General features: G+C 43.6%; 1 protein-coding gene across 1 annotated transcript in view; it reads left to right on the top strand.

Moving 5' to 3' along the window:
• The first annotated feature begins 3,234 nt into the window (after nt 1-3,234).
• The window catches only part of SPRN (shadow of prion protein), a 31,764-nt gene continuing 14,507 nt past the window's right edge, over nt 3,235-20,491 (top strand). Inside the window, exon 1 of the mRNA XM_073596931.1 lies at nt 3,235-3,515. The gene's annotated coding sequence lies outside the window, so the exon portion shown is untranslated. The remainder of the gene's footprint in view (nt 3,516-20,491) is intronic.

Genomic DNA, 20,491 nt, shown 5'->3' with positions numbered 1-20,491 from the left:
CTGCTAGGCCAGAGTTTGGGCCTATCCCAGGCACATCTGGCTGCTAGGCTGTCTGAGGGCATATCCAGAAGTAAGAGAGCAGCGCAGGGTTGGGATTGCGGCTTGCAGTCCAAACAGAAGTGACGATTCTGCCGGGCGGAGAACATGTTGTGGTCGGAGGTAGAGGGGAATCTGTCGCCACTAAGGGACCATCGACCTTATTACCACAATGAGTAGCTGTAGCAAGTACCGGAGCAGTATTCTCCCCAAATGGGGACGGTGAAGAATCAGGAAACTTCAGCAGGCATCAAGACAGGGGCCCAGCCAGCGGAGGTGACGCTTGCAGAGCAGCCTTGTGTCTAGCCAGGGACCGAGCAGGCCAGTGGGGTGAAGATTGAGAAGTATCTTGAGTAACAAGCTAGGGACCAAGCAGAGAGGAGGGGGTGATGCTTGAGGAAGATACTACAGTGAAGATTGGAGGAGCTCACAGGATTCAGTGGCAATGAATCATCTGGTCTAGTGAGAGACTGGGAGCTCAGTGGGCTGAAGAACTACAAGAAGTGATTGTAGTGGAATCGAAGGAACTGTTGCAGACAGCATTCCTGGCGTCTTGCTGGATGCTTATTCCCTGCATGGCTGTTCTCTTGTTGAAGTCTCGGAGTCTGCCGGATAACACTGCAACTACCTAAGGGTGTCCTGACCCTAACCCTCTCTCCCTGGGGCTCATTTAGATGGAACAAAGTTTAGGGGCAGTGCATCCCCAGGCTCCCTAAGATGGCTCCCACGCATCCCTAAAATGGGAAGCTTCTTTAGATGGGACAAAGCTTAGGGGCAGTGCATCCCCAGGGCTCCTTTATATGGGACAAAGCTTAGGGGCCACGCATCCCCGGGGCTCCTTTAGATGGGACAAAGCTTAGGGGCAGTGCATCTATGGGGCTCCTTTAGATGGAACAAAGCTTAGGGGCAGCGCATCCCAGGGGCTCCTTTAGATGGGGTAAAGCTTAGGGGCAGCACATCCTCAGGGCTCCTTTAGATGAGACAAAGCTTAGGGGCAGTGCATCCCTGGGCTCCTTTAGTTGGGATAAAGCTTAAGGGCAGCGCATCCCCGGGGCTCCTTTAGATGGGATAAAGCTTAGGGGAGCGCATCCCTAAGATGGGAAGCTCCTTTAGATGGTGCCTCCCCAGGGTTCCCTAAAATGGCTCCCACGCATCCCAAAGATGGGAAGCTCCTTTACATGTGACAAATCTTAGGGGCAGCGCATCCTTGGGGCTCCTTTAGATGGGACAAAGCTTAGGGGCCGCACATCCCTGGGGCTCCTTTAGATGGGACAAAGCTTAGGCATAGCTCCCAAATGTCCCGGATTTCGAGGGACTATCCCTGATTTGGAAAAAAGTCCCTCTGTCCCTCATTCCTCCTCATTTTGGTCAAATCTATATAGTTGTATTAAAAATGCACTATTTATAATACAAAAAGTATTATAAATATAAGTATTAAAGTGCTAAAGCCTTTCATCCAATTTTTAAATTGCTGCGTTTGTAAATTTCAAAAGCTATATAATAATATAATATAATGAAATAGTAGTGGTAAAAAAGCACTTCTGGGTTTAAATAATAATTTTTTGTATAATTGTCCTCTAAGGGGGTGCGACGTGTCTTATGCCTACATATTTTTGCTAATTAGACATGTGCAGAAAGGAAAAATTTGTTTTGTTTAGGATATTTATTTATTTATTTATTTATTTCAGGTACTTATATAGCGCCGTCAATTTACGCAGCACTTTTACATATACATTGTACATTCACATCAGTCCCTACCCTCAAGGGGCTTACAATCTAAGGTCCCTAACCCACATTCATACATACTAGGGACAATTTAGACAGGATCCAATTAACCTACCAGCATGTCTTTGGAGTGTGGGAGGAAACCGGAGTACCCGGAGGAAACCCACGCAGGCACAGGGAGAACATGCAAACTCCAAGCAGGTAGTGTCATGGTTGGGATTCGAACCAGTGACCCTTCTTACTGCTAGGCGAGAGTGCTACCACTACACCACTGTGCCGCCCTATAGATTTGTTATGTTACTAATTTTGTTTCGTTTCAGAATTAGTTAAGTTTAATTTTGTTTATTAATTTTCGGAATGATTCGAATTCAGATCTTTCGAAAAATGATCGACCAATTCAAATTCTGTGTGAAGAATAGCTGGTTGTTAAGGAGTGAAGTGGTGGTAAATGTAGGTGTGAGAGGTGTACTTACTTTTGTCATATGACAAATCTGTATTTTTTTTATCATTTAAATCAGTGTTTCTCAACCTTTTTTTAGTCAAGGCACCAACCAGGCGGCACCCTATTCTAAATTATGTCATTGACTATTAGGATGCCAGCAGCTAGGTTCTGTGGCTGTGTACCTAAAAGGCAGGCATGGTCCACTCGCTGGCTTTTATACAATTTTTTGGGCTATTCTTAGCCATTTTGCCAAGGCACCCCTGAAGAAACCTGAAGACACCCCGGTTGTAAGAGGCTGATTTACATCATTACAATGATGACGCTATGTCAATGTTATGTATATTTTGTTCAAATTTATCATCTTTGATATTTGAATTAAGATCTAATGTTGAGCTATAGAAATATTTTGAAAAAGTCATCACTTTTTTTGCAAATATTTTATTGGCTTTTATTGCTCGCAAAATAGTACTTCCAGCTTTACGAGCCTCTGATTCCTTCTGTATCGACTGTACTGTCGGCCCTCATGTTGTAAATGCTACACAATCTGTTGGCACTATAAAAGTCCTGTATAATAATAATAATAACATGAAGTGTACAGGTCTGACTGAACACATTGCAGCACATAATTGTGAGGGAGCCTCAAAATGAGCAGTTTTTGTATGAGATATGAATGGGCCTGTTTTTCATTTGATACCACACAATTATTTGCAATTCTATTTCGATATACTGCCAATTTTTTTTTTTAATTCTGTATCAGTGTTGTAAATGTACAGTAAGTGGTCTCAGTATTGCAGTAGTTAAATGCTTACTCCTATGTCTGCCTTCTACCTGACTTAAAAAAAAAAAAAGTTTACACAGTACCAGTTAATGTTATATTTTTGGTAAATGCTATTTAATCAAATACTTCGACTTACACTATTTCTTGTAAGTCACAAATCAAAATCATGACAGCTTATGTTAGCATCTGAGATATTTGGACATTATTCTCTAAATGGGTATCACTGACAGTTTCCATGGTGACTATGTTACAGGCACAGATGGGTTACCTCCTCTGCAGACTGTTCCTGAAAGTGCAGCTTAGATACAGTGAAATCTAATGGCTGTTTGTTTGCTTAGTGATCAGACAGCAGCTAATACTGAAATCATCCAGTTATTCATTTATAATCTCTAATGTGCTCACTGGGGAGGAGTTAACAGGACCAAGCCTCAGTGCAGCAAGAAGAAAGAGCATTCCACCATAGAGACAACACTAAGAAGAGGACCTCAGAGGGTGAACATTGGGGACAACAGAAAAGGATCGTTTAGCAGACTGGTAAGATTCAAGCTCTGTATTGTGTTTGTTTTATTCTATGAGATCGATCTATCCATAAATCTATCTATCTATCTATCTATCTATCTATCTATCTATCTATCTATCTATCTATCTATCTATCTATCTATCTATCTATCTATCTATCTATCCACCTGTCTACCTCTTTCTATACCTTTTTGCTTTCTTTTGTGAGATATATCTTTATGCTGAATATTGTGTAAAGCAGGGCCATCTTTCTATTTTTTAATTAGATGGTAATATCTGCAAAAGCCAGATAACAGTCTAATAGTGAAGCAGCAACATGCAAGGATGGAAAGACATCTGTAATATTATGTCACCAAGATAATATACTGTATGTCCAGCATCTATGTAAAGCTTACCTAAAACTTATGTATCCTCTAAGGATAATCGTATTTATTTTGTACACGCAAAATAAAGCTGCTTTTTTTTTTTTTTTTTTTTTTTTTTTAATCTTAATGTATTTTTGTTGGCTGTTTTTCAGTTGACCTATCTTTGCAGATCTGGCTGGAAATGACCCATTTTTGCTCGCACTGAATTCCTGTGCTGTTTGCTCTGTCATTTGACAGGCATTTTCATCTCTTGCAGAGCATCAATCTCAAGGGACCAAAATCACCTACATTCAGTGAACTACCGAATAATGTATGTTACATGCATAGGAAATAAGGATAAATTCAGATAGAGTAAAATATGGTATGTGCGGACTCACAAATCAGCCAAAATCTAAATCCAGACAAAAGCCAGAAGCGATAATCTCATAACACAATTGCATTCCCTGGATCAACTACCCCCGGTGTTATTACCTATATATGTTAGTATATGTTATATTTTGTGCATTTAGGAATGCATCTAGCTTATTTTTAAAAAAAAAAGAAAGTCTAGCTTATTTTTAAAACAATCTATTGAGCTGGCCACAGAACTAATTCTTGAGGGAGTCTAGGTCTTGAGCAGGGGTAGGTGACCCCCCAGGTGACTTAGAGGACTAGCCTTTCGATTCTTAGGGTCTATTCCTTGGTGGATAAGTGGGGTGAAGAATTGAACACCCTGTTACTTCAGTCTTTTTACCTTTTATTGCACAAAAAGAGAGTGGATTTATGGGAGCGGGATACCGAAAAATAGCACAAAATAGAGGATGCATATACTGAAATAGCGGTAGGCCCTTCAGTAGCAGCCTCTGGGTAAATGTTGGTAGTAGAGGAACAGACAATTCTATGACCCTGTAAGAGGACTCATTGGGGTTGATATACTAAAACTGGAGGATGCAAAATCTGGTGCAGCCAATCAGTTTGAGCTTGTTCAATTAAGCTTTGACAAGAAAACCTGGAAGTTGAAACGTTTCTATGTAGAGCTGCACTAGATTTTACACTTTCCAGTAAATCCAGTAAATTTCCAGTAAATCACTTTAAAGTAAATCTACTCCATAGTCTTTCTTTAGTCTTAGTGGATAAGTCAGGCGTTTTGTTCACTTTGGAAGCAGTCAAAAATATCTTAATCTGTGGGCTAGGAATCTTACAATGTCCACACGGTAGCTGCTACCCAGCTCCACCGCAACAATGTTCAGAAAGAAGAGCCTTTGTGAGTCCAACTTCCTTTAGGAATTCATCCAAGTTTGTGTTCAAGTTGATGGTCCTTCAGCACACGCCTCGGTCTAAGGCAAGGCCCAGCAATCATTTACACAAACATTTTCCTAGGGAGAAGGCCCAGGGAAAAGAGAGTTCTGAAAAGGTGCTCCCAAAACATTTATCCTCTTCCCAAGCCATACCACTGAGTATAGCTCCTCCAGATTTGGGGAAGACCTGCAATGCCTAGAAAAGATAAATAGCTTTAAACTACTGCTATATGTCACTACTGGTGCTAAGCAGACCATAGCGAAAGCCTGGAAATCACCCACCTTGAGTATACTAGTAGCGCAGCACAGAATCACCCAGGCTATGATCCACACTAAGATAGAGGCAACATTGCTGGACAAAATCCCAAAATTCGAGAGGCTCTGGAACCCTTGGGTGATCCACTTCTTACCCCCTGGTCTTGATGAGAAAGTATTACTCCCGTAACTGAAGTGACATGCTTCCTTTAACCTAACCTCTGAGTCGGCAACCCCACCCCTGACCCACCCCCTTCTCCCCCCCCCCCCCAATTACTGTTTTATTTTTTTGAATGGCCACAGTACAGTTTGCTCCCAGACGGGGTGCCTGGGAATGTTTGACAATGCACCATACTTTATGCTTACCATCTGGATTTTCTCACATTAATTACATATGTTGGTTATTTTTGTCATGTCATTCATACCTCATAGCAAAACTTTTTACTAGATCCTACTATATACCTGGTAAATTTTATTACTGCAATCTCTGAAAAGCTTTATTAAAAATATTGAACAAGAAAAGATAAATAGCTGCTCAGGCTGAATACAGCCAGGCAACAAAACACACGAAATGCAGATAGGAACACAACTGCTTAGGGAAGGGATAAATGGAGGCAACCAAATATGATCCATGTGTTTGTAGGCTCTGCTTCCCATTTTGTACTACTACATTTGACAGTTAGCCACTAAATTGGTAACTTTCAGATATCTATATTTTTGTTTAAACATGTAAAAGTCACATTAAAACTTTCTTTGAGGCCAACACTACAATAATAATAATAAAATGTATGTGTTTCCTGATAATGATGGTACACTTAGCAGTGAAAATCTTTCATTTGTTTTGTTTTTTGGTCTGTTATATGCTTTCAATCTATCATTGAAGGCATTTTGTTTTATCCTTTCGACAAGTGAAAAAGAATATTCGTTGACCATGTCAGAAATTCAGAGCTGTCTACTGCACTATTTCTGGAGTCCTTCCAGTTTTCATCACTAACTACAGAAACAACAGACAATCTGGGCAGGGCTGATGTCATTTTCCATCCTGAAAAAGGCAAGGGTTGTCAGTGCACAACAAGAAATTAGGGACTATGCTTTTGCAGCAGATTAACAGGTATTTTTCTGTACTTTCAGGATCTTTGAAGGGATAGAACACGGGGAATTGAGTATGTATAAATGTTTTGACCTGACATATGCTTTAACCGCTTCCCGACCAGCTCCTGTACATATACGGTGGCAGAATGGCTCTCCTGTGCAAATTGGCATATATATAAGGTGGCTCCTTTAAGAGCCATAGCAGGCACACGCTGCACGGCGGGGAACCCAATGCGCGTGGCTGGCAGGTGCGATCACGAGAGCCAGAACGAGGATTTGTGGGTGTAAACCCACAAATCCCTGTTCTGACAGGGGAGGAGAAACAGATCGTCTGTTTCTACTAAGTAGGAACAACGATCTGGCTCCTCCTCTAGTCAGTCACATCCCCTCACAGTTAGAACACACACCTAGGGAACACACTTAACCCCTTGATCGTCCCCTGGTGTTAACTCCAGTGACATTTATACAGTAATCAGTGGCTATTTTTAGCTCTGATCGCTGTATAAATGTCAATGGTCCCAAAAAAGTCAAAAGTTGTCAAAAGTGTATGATCTATCTGCCGCAGTCCCAATAAAAATCGGTGATTACTGCCATCACTAGTAAAAAAATTAATAAATAATAAAAATGCCATAAATCTATCCCCTATTTTGTAGATGCTATAACTTTTGCACAAACCAATCAATATGCGCTTATTGCGATTTTTTTTTTTTTTTTTTTTACTAAAAATATGTAGAAGACTACACATTGGCCTAAACTGATGAAGAACTGTTTTTTTGTTTTTCTAAATTTGGGATATTTATTATAGCAAAAAGTAAAAAATATTGTGTTCTTTTCAAAATTGTTGTTCTTCTTTTGTTTATAGCGCAAAAAATAAAAACCGCAGAGGTGATCAAATACCACCAAAAGACAGCTCTATTTGTGGGAAATAGGGATGAGCTTCGTGTTCGAATCAAACGCATGTTTGACTCGAACATCGTGTGTTCGGTCGTTCGCCGAATTACGAACGATATGGAGCGTTCGCGCCAAATTCGGGTGGCGCATCATGGGCCATAATTCACTGCGGCATTGCAGTGCATTGCTGGCTGATGATTGGCCAAGCATGCACTATGACTCGCATGCTTGGCCAATCACAGTGCCGTCTGTACAGAGACCCGTAATTGGCCAAAGCCAGGGTGGCTTTGGCCAATTATGGCTCAGGGGTTTAGTACACGCCCCACACTATATAAGGCTGCCTGCACGGCGGCCCTGTGTAGTGTGTTTCGGCGTTGAGAGAGGCGTCATTTGACTTAAGTTAGAGTAGGCAGGCGAGTCAGTTAGCTGCACTTAGTGTATTGTGAGATATATACACATATACATCCTAGGTGTTATATATATATATATATATATATACATACACTGTATTCAGTTTAGCTAGATCAGTTTCTGTTATTCTCTTCCTACTACTGACAGGCAGGCAAGTGTTTTTACAGTATTTACAGCTACCTGAAGAAAATTGCTGGTGTTCTTCTGATCCTATTAGTCCTATTAGCTACAGTATTTACAGTTAGTGTAGTGTGTCCTCTGCACAGTGTGCAACTAAAGCTACCTGAAGAAAATTAGTGGCGTTCTTCTGATCCTATTAGTACAGTACCACAGGCAGCTGCAGTATTTACAAGTTAGTGTAGTGTGTCCTCTGCACAGTGTGCACCTAAAGCTACCTGAAGAAAATTAGTGGTGTTCTTCTGATCCTATTAGTACAGTGCCGCAGGCAGCTGTAGTATTTACAAGTTAGTGTAGTGCATCCTCTGCACAGTGTGCACCTAAAGCTACCTGAAGAAAATTAGTGGTGTTCTTCTGATCCTATTAGTACAGTACCGCAGGCAGCTGCAGTATTTACAATTTAGTGTAGTGCGTCCCCTGCACAGTGTGCACCTAAAGATACCTAAAGAAAATTAGTGGTGTTCTTCTGATCCTATTAATACCACAGGCAGGCAGCTACAGTATTTACAGTTAGTGTAGTGCGTCCTCTGCACAGTGTGCACCTAAAGCTACTTGGAGACAATTGCTGTTGTTCTGATCCTATTAATACCACAGGCAGGCAGCTACAGTATTTTCAGTTAGTGTACTGTGTCCTCTGCACAGTGTGCACCTAAAGCTACCTGAAGAAAATTAGTGGCTTTCTTCTGATCCTATTAGTACAGTACCGCAGGCAGCTGCAGTATTTACAAGTTAGTGTAGTGTGTCCTCTGCACAGTGTGCACCTAAAGCTACCTGAAGAAAATTAGTGGTGTTCTTCTGCTCCTATTAATACCACAGGCAGGCAGTTACAGTATTTATAGTTAGTGTACTGCGTCCTCTGCACAGTGTGCACCTAAAGCTACCTGAAGACAATTGCTGGTGTTCTCATACTAATAATACTACAGGCAGTTGATTCTGCTAGCTGCAGTATCAGTATATATATACATCCCAGCTTTGTGCAGCTACATCTCACTGCAGGCCATTAGTATGTCTGGAAGGCCAACAAGGAGAGGCAGACAGTCACAAGCCAATAAAACAGGGCAAGCAGGCTCTGTGTCTAGAGGCAACAGTGCTGGTCGTGGAGACGGTGCATCCTCATCAGCACATGGCCGTGGGACACGCTTGTCCTTTTTTCGGCAGCTGGCCGTGTTGGGCCGCAACATTGGGAAGACTTGGTAGAGTGGATGACCAAGCCGTCCTGATCCTCCTCATCCTCTCTCACCCAGGCTCAGGGTACTTTGTCTGGCAAAGCAACTGCCAACGCGGCCTCTTCCCTCGGCTCAATGGCATAAGTCACTCCTTCCCTAGCCCCACCATGTTCCCCTGAACTGTTCGACCACAGTGTTGGGTACATGCTCCAGGAGGATGCCCAGCGTTTTGAAGGCTCCGATGATGGTACCCAGCTAGAGGAAGGCAGTAATGTGAGCCCAGAGAGAGGGGGTGCCCAAGAAGGACAGCAATCTGGCAGTCATGTTCCCCCAGCTGCAGCATGCTGCCAGCTTTGCTCCAGTGATGAGGAGGGAGGGGATGATGAGGTCACTGACTCCACGTGGGTGCGTGATAGGAGAGAGGTGGAGGAGGAGGCACATCACCAAGGAGGCAGGATGCCCTCCAGGGGCCAGCTTAAGGGCAGCACACCGACTGCATCACACTGCAGAGCTCCGCATGTGCAGGGCACTGCTGTCTCTGCGCGTTATTCCAAAAGTTCTTTGGTGTGGGCCTTTTTTGAGACAAGTGCATCAGATGCCATAGCTGCTATTTGCAATATATTTCTCAAGCGTATCTCGCCAAAACATCTCCCGCTTGGGCACCACATGCTTGACCAGACATATGTTGACCTGCCATGACGTTCATTGGCAAGCGTACCTAAAAGACCCACACCAAAGAACAAAGAGGACCTCTCCTTGCTCCTCATCAGCTGGGATCTCCAACCCTACTATACCTTCAGTCCTCTGAGACCTGCACTGAGAGGAATGAAGGTGTAGAATTAGGTGTGTCACAGCCAAGTACTTGGGTGCAATCCGCTATCGGTACACCGACGTCAGATTGTACCAGGCAAATTTCCCTGCCCCAGCTGCTGCACCGCCGAAAGAAGTTCGCTTCCAGCCATCCACATGCCCAGCGGTTGAATGCTAGCTTGGCTAAATTTCTAGCTTCAACTGCTGCCTTTTCAGTTGGTAGACTCTGCCCCCTTCAGTGAGTTTGTGGAATGTGAGGTTCCTCAGTGGCAGGTTCCCAAATGCCACTTTTTCTCACGGAAGGCGATTCCAGCTCTCTACCGGCATGTGGAAGGCAATGTCTTGGCCTCGCTGGACAGGGTGGTCAGCGGTAAGGTGCATATTACCACTGACAAATGGTCCAGCAGGCATGGACAGGGACGTTACCTATCTATAACCGCGCACTGGGTGACTCTTCTGGCAGCTGGGAAGGATACAGGACAGGGTGCAGTAGTGTTTGAGGTTGTTCCGCCACCACGCCTCCAAAATACTACTAGTGGTGATTCTGCCACACCTCTCTCCTCCACTCCCTCCTCCTCTTCTTCCTCCATGGCCTCTTTCTGTACTGATTTGTCTTTGGAACCAGCGGTGCTCCGTAGGCGTTCAAGGGGTCACGCAAGCACGCAGGCCAAAAGATGCCATGTGGTGCTTGAGCTGGTGTGCTTGAGGGACAGGAGCCACACTGGGGCAGAGATTCTGTCAGCCCTGCAGGGGCAGGTTCAGAGGTGGTTGATGCCACGCCAGCTTAAGGCAGATATGGTGGTTTGCGACAATGGCACCAACCTCCTCTCTGCCCTCCAACAGGGACAACTGGCCCATGTGCCCTGTTTGGCTCAGGTCCTTAACTTGGTGGTGCAGCGGTTCTTGGGCAGGTTCCCGGGCTTACAGGGTGTCCTGAGGCAGGCCAGGAAAGCCTGTGTGCATTTCTGCAGGTCATATAATGCCAGTGCTCGGCTGGCTGACCTCCAAAAATAATTTAACCTGCCCAAGAACCGCCTAATCTGTGACATGCCCACCAGGTGGAACTCAACATTGGCCATGCTGCACACGCAGCAGAGGGCCAACAATGAGTACCTGTGCGACTATGGCACCAGGACAGGGTCAGGGGAGCTTGTTTTTTTTTTCCCCATGCCAGTGGGCCATGATCAGGGATGTATGCACTGTCCTGTCACCATTTGAGGAGGCTACGAGGATGGTGAGCAGTGACAGTGCATGCATCAGTGACACTGTCCCCCTTGTCCACCTGTTGGAGCACATGCTGCGTGGAATAATGGACAGGGCACTTGAGGCAGAACAGAGGCAGGAAGAGGAGGACTTCCTTAGCTCTCAAGGCCCCCAGCACCACCACCACCAAAGGCCCAATTTTTCTGCCCCTGTTCAACAGGTGCATGTAATTACAAATCTTGATCTAATATTTCACAGCAGGGCCTGTTTCTGCGCCCACCAAGAGTAACTGTGAGGGCTTACAGTGTTGTGGCAACACCAACACCTAAGGCCCAAATTTCTGCAGACTATATAGGGCAGGCCCCTACTTTCAAACATCCAACTTACAAACAACTCCTACTTGCAAACAGAAGGAGACAACAGGAAGTGAGATGAAATCTACCCCTAGGAAGGGAAATTCTCTCCTGTAAGAGTTAATATGGGAAAAATGTGTCTCCTCTCCACTGATGCTTTATTACCAATCCTTGTTTCACTAAAAACCCCAAATTGTCAACAAACATTTGTCATTGGGACAGAAAGTGAGGTAAAATCTTCTGAAGAGGTGCACAGACAACAAAACAAATGTCACAGGGGTGATAACCCTTCCCTGTGTTTTCCAAAAAGCTTAAAAATAGATTTTTTGGCTGGAGCTACACTTTAAAAATGTACCAGTTCAAAATTACAAACAGATTCTACTTAACAACAAACCTACAGTCCCTGTATTGTTTGCACCACCTGTATACTGCTGTTCAGAGGGCCTGAGGCCCCACGCCTTTCCTTTTTTTAATTTGGGTGCGGGGTTCCCCCAAATATCCATACAAGACCCAAAGGGCCTGGCAATGGACTGGGGGGGGTACCCATGCCGTTTGTCTCACTGATTTTCATCCATATTACCAGGACCGGACATTACATTAAAGCCGTAAGCAGTTTTAAATGACTTTTATTACTTTAAAAATGTCATTTTGTGCAGGGACTGTTCTAAGCACGGGAAACACGCGCCATTTTACAGGCATACTATAGACACCCCCCAGGTAAGATATTTAAAGGAATATTTCACTTTTTTTTTTCACTTTAAGCATCATTAACCACTTCACTTCATATGACGTCCTTGGCTTTGAGCAGGTATATATGAATGATGCCTGTAGTTACAAACATCATTCAGATATTGCCGGTTTCAGCCGGCGAATCTCTACACCATAGGAATGATCATAGCGGCCGTTCCGCCGCTTGATCGTTCCTATGGGAGGCGCCGCCCTCCGGTGCCTGCTCCGACTCACCGTTACGATCGGTGAGGCGGAGAGTGGATCCGCCGGCGCCGGATGTAGATCATAGAGATTTCCGGCGGACCAGATGGTCCCCGGAGTCTCTATGATCGTCGGAGGCCGGGCGCGATGTTATGACGTCACGCCCGGCCTCTCCATTCAAAAAAACGGCGCCGCTTCGGCTTGGAAGCTGCGATCGTTATTTTTTTTTATTTATTTCAGGCTTCCCAGCCTAGTGGTGAGATATAGGGTCTTATTGACCCCATATCTCACTATTAAGAGCACCTGTCATGTTATATTGCTATTACAAGGGATGTTTACATTCCTTGTAATAGGAATAAAAGTGATCAATTTTTTTTTTTTAAAAAAGTGTCAAAATAAAAAAAAAATATATAATTAACAATAAAAAAAAAAAAAAATTTTTAAAGCGCCGCTGTCCCCGTGTGCTCTCACGCAGAAGCGAACGCATACGTAAGTCCCGCCCACATATGAAAATGGTGTTCAAACCATACATGTGAGGTATCGCCGCGAACGTTGGAGCGAGAGCAATAATTTTGGCCCTAACTTTACTGTTTTGTTTTTTTTTTAAACACAAAACAGTTTTTTTCCCCAAAAAAAGCGTTCGAAAAATTCCTGCGCAAATACTGTATGAGATAAAAAGTTGCAACAACCGCCATTGTATTCTCTAGGGTCTTTGCTAAAAAAACATATATAATGTTTGGGGGTTCTATGTAATTTTCTAGCAAAAAAATGATGATTTTTACATGTAGGAGCAAAGTATCAGAATTGGCCCGGTATTGAAGCGGTTAAAATCACTGCTCCTGAAAAAATGTCTGCTTTTAAAACTTTTTTTTGCATTGATACATGTCCCCTGAGGCAGGACCTGGGTCCCCAAACCCTTTTTAGTACAATACCATGCAAATTAGCCTTTAAAATTAGCACTTTTGATTTCGAACGTTCGAGTCCCATAGACTTCAATGGGGTTCTAACGTCCGTTCGAATTTTCGGTCCATTTGCAGGTTGTGGTGTGAACCGAGCCGGGGGGGGGGGGGGGGTTCGGCTCATCCCTAGTGGGAAAATAAAGGATGTAAATTTTGTTTGGGTACAATGGAGCACGACCGTGCAATTGTCAATTAAAGCGATGCAGTGCCGTATCGCAAAAAATGGACTGGTCAGGAAGGGGGTAAATTCTTCTGGGGCTGAAGTGGTTAAATGAGTTCTATGGTCACAGCATACACTTTCATTTTTCTAACACAAGTATTGTAATAGCAACACAACAATGGATATATTTGACAATCCAATATAACCTTACTTGAAAAATCACCTTTCATGTTGTGAGTTCTGCTTCTCTTCTGGTCATCTTCTGGACATCAACTTCCTGGATTACCTACATGCTTTGCAGCTTCTCCTCTGCTGTTTAAATGCAATTTCTAAGGACTATATTCAATTTCTAAGGACTAGTTACTTTGCTGCCTGCAAGCTGTGATTCCTCTCAGCACCTCTGTAGTTCAGAAGGCAGGCTCTGTTTAATGTGTGACACAGCAGTGCCTCCCCATGGGGCATAGTGAACACATGTCACAGAATTCAGGGAAGTAAATGTGTGGGGATCTTCAAAAGTAAGTTTACAAACTTCAAGATCAATCAGAATAATAGAAGTAGACTAGAAATAGTTACATAGTTAGGTTGAAAAAAAGACACAAGTCCATCTAGTTCAACCAAAACAAATAAAAATACAATTCCATATAGACAATCCTTCACCCACAATTGATCCAGAGGAAGGCGAAAAACCCCAGCAAAGCATGATCCAATTTGCTACAGCAGGGGAAAAAATTCCTTCCTGATCCCCCGAGAGGCAATAGGATTTTCCCTGGATCAACTTTACCTATAAATGTTAGTACCCAGTTATATTATGTACATTTAGGAAGGAATCCAGGCCTTTTTTAAAGCAATCTACTGAGCTGGCCAGAACCACCTCTAGAGGGAGTCTGTTCCACATTTTCACAGCTCTTACTGTGAAGAAACCTTTCCTTATTTGGAGATTAAATCTTTTTTTCCTCTAGCCGTAAAGAGTACCCCCTTGTCCTCTGTGATGACCTTAAAGTGAATAACTCAACACCAAGTTCATTATATGGACCACTTATGTATTTGTACATGTTGGTCATATCCCCCTTAATCTCCACTTCTCAAGAGGGAATAGATTCAGTTCCTCTAATCTTTCCTCATAGCTGAGCTCCTCCATGCCTCTTATCAGTTTGCCCTTCTCTGCATTTTCTCCAGTTCCCCGATATCCTTTTTGAGAACTGGTGCCCAAAACTGAACTGCATAGTCCAGATGAGGTCTTACTAGTTAAAAGGTGGAAATAAATATATGATTCTACATTTTGACAATGATTCAAATACAAATACAAATAAGATACAAAAAAACAACCTGATGTATACTTATACTGTAAGATTGATCTTTATGTGGGAAATATTAACCAGTTACCAACCGGCCCATAGCCGAATGACGGCTGCAGGGCGGTTGGATAACTCTGGGAGGACGTACTATGACGTCCTCCCAGAATTCCCCTCTCGCGCGCCCCCTGGGGCGCGCACCCGAACACATCCGTGACCGCCGGGTCCAGGGGACCCGGCGCATCACGGATCCCGGTAAATGGCCGCTGATCGCGGCTGTTTACCATGTGATCGCGCCGTCAAATGACGGCGCGATCACATGTAAACAGACCGGCGTCATCTGATGATGCCGGTTCCTCTCCTCCCCTCCTGTGTACCGATCGGTACACAGTGAGTGGGGAGGGGGATGGATGGATGTCTGCAGCGCTGTGGGCTGTATGTGTAGTGCCCACAGCGTTGCACAGAGACATCCATCCATCCATGCTCAGCCATCCCTCACTACTATGCAATGCTGTGCAATACTCTGCAATACCCCCACAATACTCTGCAATACCCCCACAATACTCTGCAATGCTGTGCAATACTCTACAATGCCCCCACAATACTCTGCAATGCTGTGCAATACTCTGCAATGCCCCCACAATACTCTGCAATGCTGTGCAATACTCTGCAATGCCCCCACAATACTCTGCAATGCTGTGCAATACTCTGCAATGCCCCCACAATACTCTGCAATGCTGTGCAATACTCTGCAATGCCCCCACAATACTCTGCAATGCCCCCGCCATACTCTGCCATGCCCCCACCATACTCTGCCATGCCCCCACCATACTCTGCCATGCCCCCGCCATACTCCACAATACCCCGCCATACTCCGCAATACCCCGCCATACTCCGCCATACCCCGCCATACTCCGCCATACCCCGCCATACCCCGCCATACTCCGCCATACCCCGCCATACTCCGCAATACCCTGCCATACCCCGCCATACTCCGCCATACCCCGCCATACTCCGCCATACCCCGCAATACCCCGCCATACTCCGCCATACCCCGCAATACCCCGCCATACTCCGCAATACCCCGCCATACCCCGCCATACTCCGCAATACCCCGCCATACTCCGCAATACCCCACCATACTCTGCCATGCTGAGCCATGCTCAGCTGTACTCGCCCTCTGTATGTGGCCAGGCTGTGGAAGTCTCACACATGTGGTATCGCCGTACTCAGGAGGAGTAGGAGAATCTATTTTGGGGTGTCATTTTTGGCATGTACATGTTATGTGGTAGAAATATTGTATAAATGGACAACTTTGTGTTAAAAAAAAAAAAAGCGTTTTAACCACTTCCCGCCCGCCGGCCGTCATACAACGTCCTTGACTTTGTGCGGAGATATCTGAATGATGGTTGCAGCTACAGGCATCATTCAGATATCAGCTTTTTCAGCCGGCGATTCCCTACACCATGAGAATGATCATAGCAGCTGTTCCACTGCTTGATCGTTCTTACGGGAGGCGAGAGGGGACGTCCCCCCTTCCCGCCGCCTTGCGGTGCTTCTACCGACTCACCGCTACGATCGAAGCCAGCATCTTTTTTTTTTTTTTTTTTTTTTTAATTTCAGGCTTCCCAGCCTAGAGGTGAGATGTGGGGTCTTATTGACCCCATATCTCACTGTAAAGAGGACCTGTCATGCCATATTCCTATTACAAGGATGTTTTTATTCCTTGTAATAGGAATAAAAGTGGTCAAATTTTTTTTTTTTTTTGGAAAAAAGCATCAAACTAAAATAAATAAAGTAAAATGAACAATAAAAAAAAAAAAAAAAATTTTTTAAAGCGCCCCTGTCCCTGAGTCCTGCCCACATATGAAAACGGTGTTCAAACCACACATGTGAGGTATCGGTGCGATCGGTAGAGCGAGAGCAATAATTTTGGCCCTAGACCTCCTCTGTAACTCAAAACATGTAACCAGTAAAAAATTTTAAAGCGTCGCCTATGGGGATTTTTGAGTAGCAAAGTTTGGCGCCATTCCACAAGCGTGTGCAATTTTGAAGGGTGACATGTTGGGTATCTATTTACTCGGCGTAACTTCATCTTTCATATTATGCAAAAACATTGGCTAACTTTACTGTTTTGGTTTTTGTAAAGCACAAAACAGTTTTTTTTCCAAAAAAAACGCGTTAAAAAAATTGCTGCGCAAATACCGTGCGAGATAAAAAGTTGCAACGACCGCCATTGTATTCTCTAGGGTCTTTGCTAAAAAAACATATATATATAATGTTTTGGGGTTCTAAGTAATTTTCTAGCTAATAAATGATGATTTTTACATGTAGGAGAGAAATGTCAGAATTGGCCTGGGTGCTCCAGAACGCCTGAAAGTGCTCCCCTGCATGTTGGGCCTCTGTATGTGGCCACGCTGTGTAAAAGTCTCACACATGTGGTATCGCCGTACTCGGGAGTAATAGCAGAATGTGTTTTGGGGTGTAATTTGTGGTATGCATATGCGGTCTGTGAGAAATACCCTGCTAATATGACAATTTTGTGGAAAAAAAAAAAGGAAAAAAAAAACCTTCATTTTGCAAAGAATTGTGGGAAAAAATGACAACTTCAAAAAACTCACCATGCATCTTTCTAAATACCTTGGAATGTCTTCTTTCCAAAAAGGGGTCATTTGGGAGGTATTTGTACTTTTCTGGCATGTTAGGGTCTCAAGAAATGAGAGAGGCCGTCAGTACTTCAGGTGTGATCAATTTTCAGATATTCGCACCATAGCTTTTGGACTCTATAACTTTCAAAAAGACCAAATAATATCCACCGATTTGGGTTATTTTTACCAAAGATATGTAGCGGTATAAATTTTGGCCAAAATATATTAAGAAAAATTACTAATTTGCAAAATATTATAACAGAAATGAAGAAAAATGTATTTTTTTACAGATTTTTCGGTCTTTTTTCTTTTACGGCGCAAAAAATAAAGAACCCAGCAGTGATTAAATACCACCAAAAGAAAGCTCTATTTGTGTGAAAAAAAGGACAAAAATTTCATAAAGATACAGTGTTGCATGACTGAGTAATTGTCATTCAAAATGTGAGAGCACCAAAAGCTGAAAATTGGTCTGGTTAGGAAGGGGGTTTAAGTGCCCTGTTGTCAAGTGGTTAATAATGAAAAATCAGCGGGGGTGTGCTATACCCACGCAGGAAACCCACTATGACTTAAAACTTAATTTTTTTTCACAACTGTCTAAAAATTCATATAGTAAAAAAATGAAAGAAAGTAATATGAATGCCAGGTGTATAATCTTATAGGGAAATACAGAATTAGTGCAAAAATACAAAATGATGGAATAGATATTTAGAACCTTCCTAGGTAGGTTGCTAGGATGTACATACTGTAGTTCAGTGTAGTGTGGTCACCTGGGGGAATTGGGGGAATCTAGGATGGAAAAGGACCTGGGGGTCCTAGTAGATGATAGGCTCAGCAATGGCATGCAATGCCAAGCTGCTGCTAATAAAGCAAACAGAATATTGGCATGCATTAAAAGGGGGATCAACGCAAGAGATAAAACGATAATTCTCCCGCTCTACAAGACTCTGGTCCGGCCGCACCTGGAGTATGCTGTCCAGTTCTGGGCACCAGTCCTCAGGAGGGACGTACTGGAAATGGAGCGAGTACAAAGAAGGGCAACAAAGCTAATAAAGGGTCTGGAGGATCTTAGTTATGAGGAAAGGTTGCAAGCACTGAACTTATTCTCTCTGGAGAAGAGACGCTTGAGAGGGGATATGATTTCAATTTACAAATACTGTACTGGTGACCCCAGAATAGGGATAAAACTTTTTCGCAGAAGAGAGTTTAATAGGACTCGTGGCCACTCATTACAATTAGAAGAAAAGAGGTTTAACCTTAAACTACGTAGAGGATTCTTTACTGAAAAGAGCGGCAAGGTTGTGGAATTCCCTTCCACAGGCGGTGGTCTCAGCGGGGAGCATTGATAGCTTCAAGAATCTATTAATCACCTGAATGACCGCAACATACAGGGATATACAATGTAATACTGACACATAATCACACACATAGGTTGGACTTGATGGACTTGTGTCTTTTTTCAACCTCACCTACTATGTAACTATGTAACTATGTAACCTGCTTAACAGGAGACTGTTATGTAAAACATAGCATCTTTCCTGCCTAACAGGAAAGCTACATTATTGAGCTAGGGAGTCCTGTGCGTTTCACAGTGCTGCTGTTTCTGTATTGGCTCCTCTGTATCCATGCAACTTTGGAAGTTGCTGAATGAAAAGGAGTGACTCATGCAGATCAGCAGCATTAATATGGATGCCATCTCAGCCAATTACAAGCATAGGGGCCCCTATGCATGCTGGGAAGGGTATTTATATTCGGTGGAGGACACAGGAAGTGGTCTTTTCCTGGAGAGTAGAGTCAAACTGAGGAAGGGGTGCTGTGCCCTCCTCAGCACCTGCTGCCTTGTGGCCTCCAGTTGGAGGCCTGAGAGATAAAATGCTGACCAGTGTTTTCTGAAGAGCTGCGTGAGGAGGAGCCATCCCTGGAGATCTGTCTGGGATCACTGGAGGGTGCTGCTGGAGAATTGGAAGGAGGCTACCATTCGGTCCAGAGGCCTTTCTGAGTACAAACTGTAAAGATCTTGGGGCCTGGTTCTTTGGCTACCCCTTTGTGCTAGAAAAATCAGCTACTTGGATCAGCAGAAAGGGGATACTGGCTAGTGTCCTGAAGAGCAACCGTCCATTATTCCCATTATTCCTGCAAAGGACTTGCTCAGTAGTGTACAATATATCATGCAGTAATTCCACAGTTCAGTTAAAGAAACTGTCCTCCTCGTAATTAGTTGAATTCGTAGTATTCCACTACATTCTCTTCCCTATCCAAGTTCCACAATAAAATACCAAAAACAAACAAAACCTCTAGACTGATCACTGAAGAAACGAGCAGAAGTTTGCACCTGGCTGTGGAAGGAAATACTGTGTGCCTGGCTGCAAGAGTTGAAATAGGAGAAGATCCGGGTAATAAATCTAGCGGCTCCTACGGGGGTAGTACTACAGATATACAACTGCCTTCATTATAGGGATGTGGCACTACACCCATAGGAGTCGCTATTGTCCTGGGTCCCCACTGCTGCATAGCCAGTCACAAAGCATTTCCTTCATGCACTCCAATGCAGGAACCGCTCCTCAGCTTGTTTTTGATGTTTTATTAGGGGTTACATAGATACATAGTAGGTGAGGTTGAAAAAAAACACAAGTCCATCAAGTCCAACCTATGTGTGTGATTATATGTCAGTATTACATTGTATATTCCTGTATGTTGCGGTCGTTCAGGTTCTTATCTAATAGTTTTTTTAAACTATCAATGCTCCCCACTGAGACCACGGTCTGTGGAAGGGAATTCCACATCCTTGCAGCTCTTACAGTAAAGAACCCTCTATGTAGTTTAAGGTTAAACCTCTTTTCTTCAAATTTTAATGAGTGGCCACGTGTCTTGTTAAACTCCCTTATGTGAAAACGTTTTAACCTTATTGTGGGGTCACCAGTATGTTATTTATAAATTGAAATCATATCCCCTCTCAGGCATCTCTTCTCCAGAGAGAATAAGTTCAGTGCTCGCAACCTTTCTTC

This window comes from Aquarana catesbeiana, linkage group LG08 (genome assembly GCF_042186555.1).
Source record: "Aquarana catesbeiana isolate 2022-GZ linkage group LG08, ASM4218655v1, whole genome shotgun sequence".
NCBI lineage: Eukaryota > Metazoa > Chordata > Amphibia > Anura > Ranidae > Aquarana > Aquarana catesbeiana.
The sequence above is the reverse complement of the archived record's forward strand: the minus strand, read 5'-3'. Positions and strand labels throughout refer to the sequence as shown.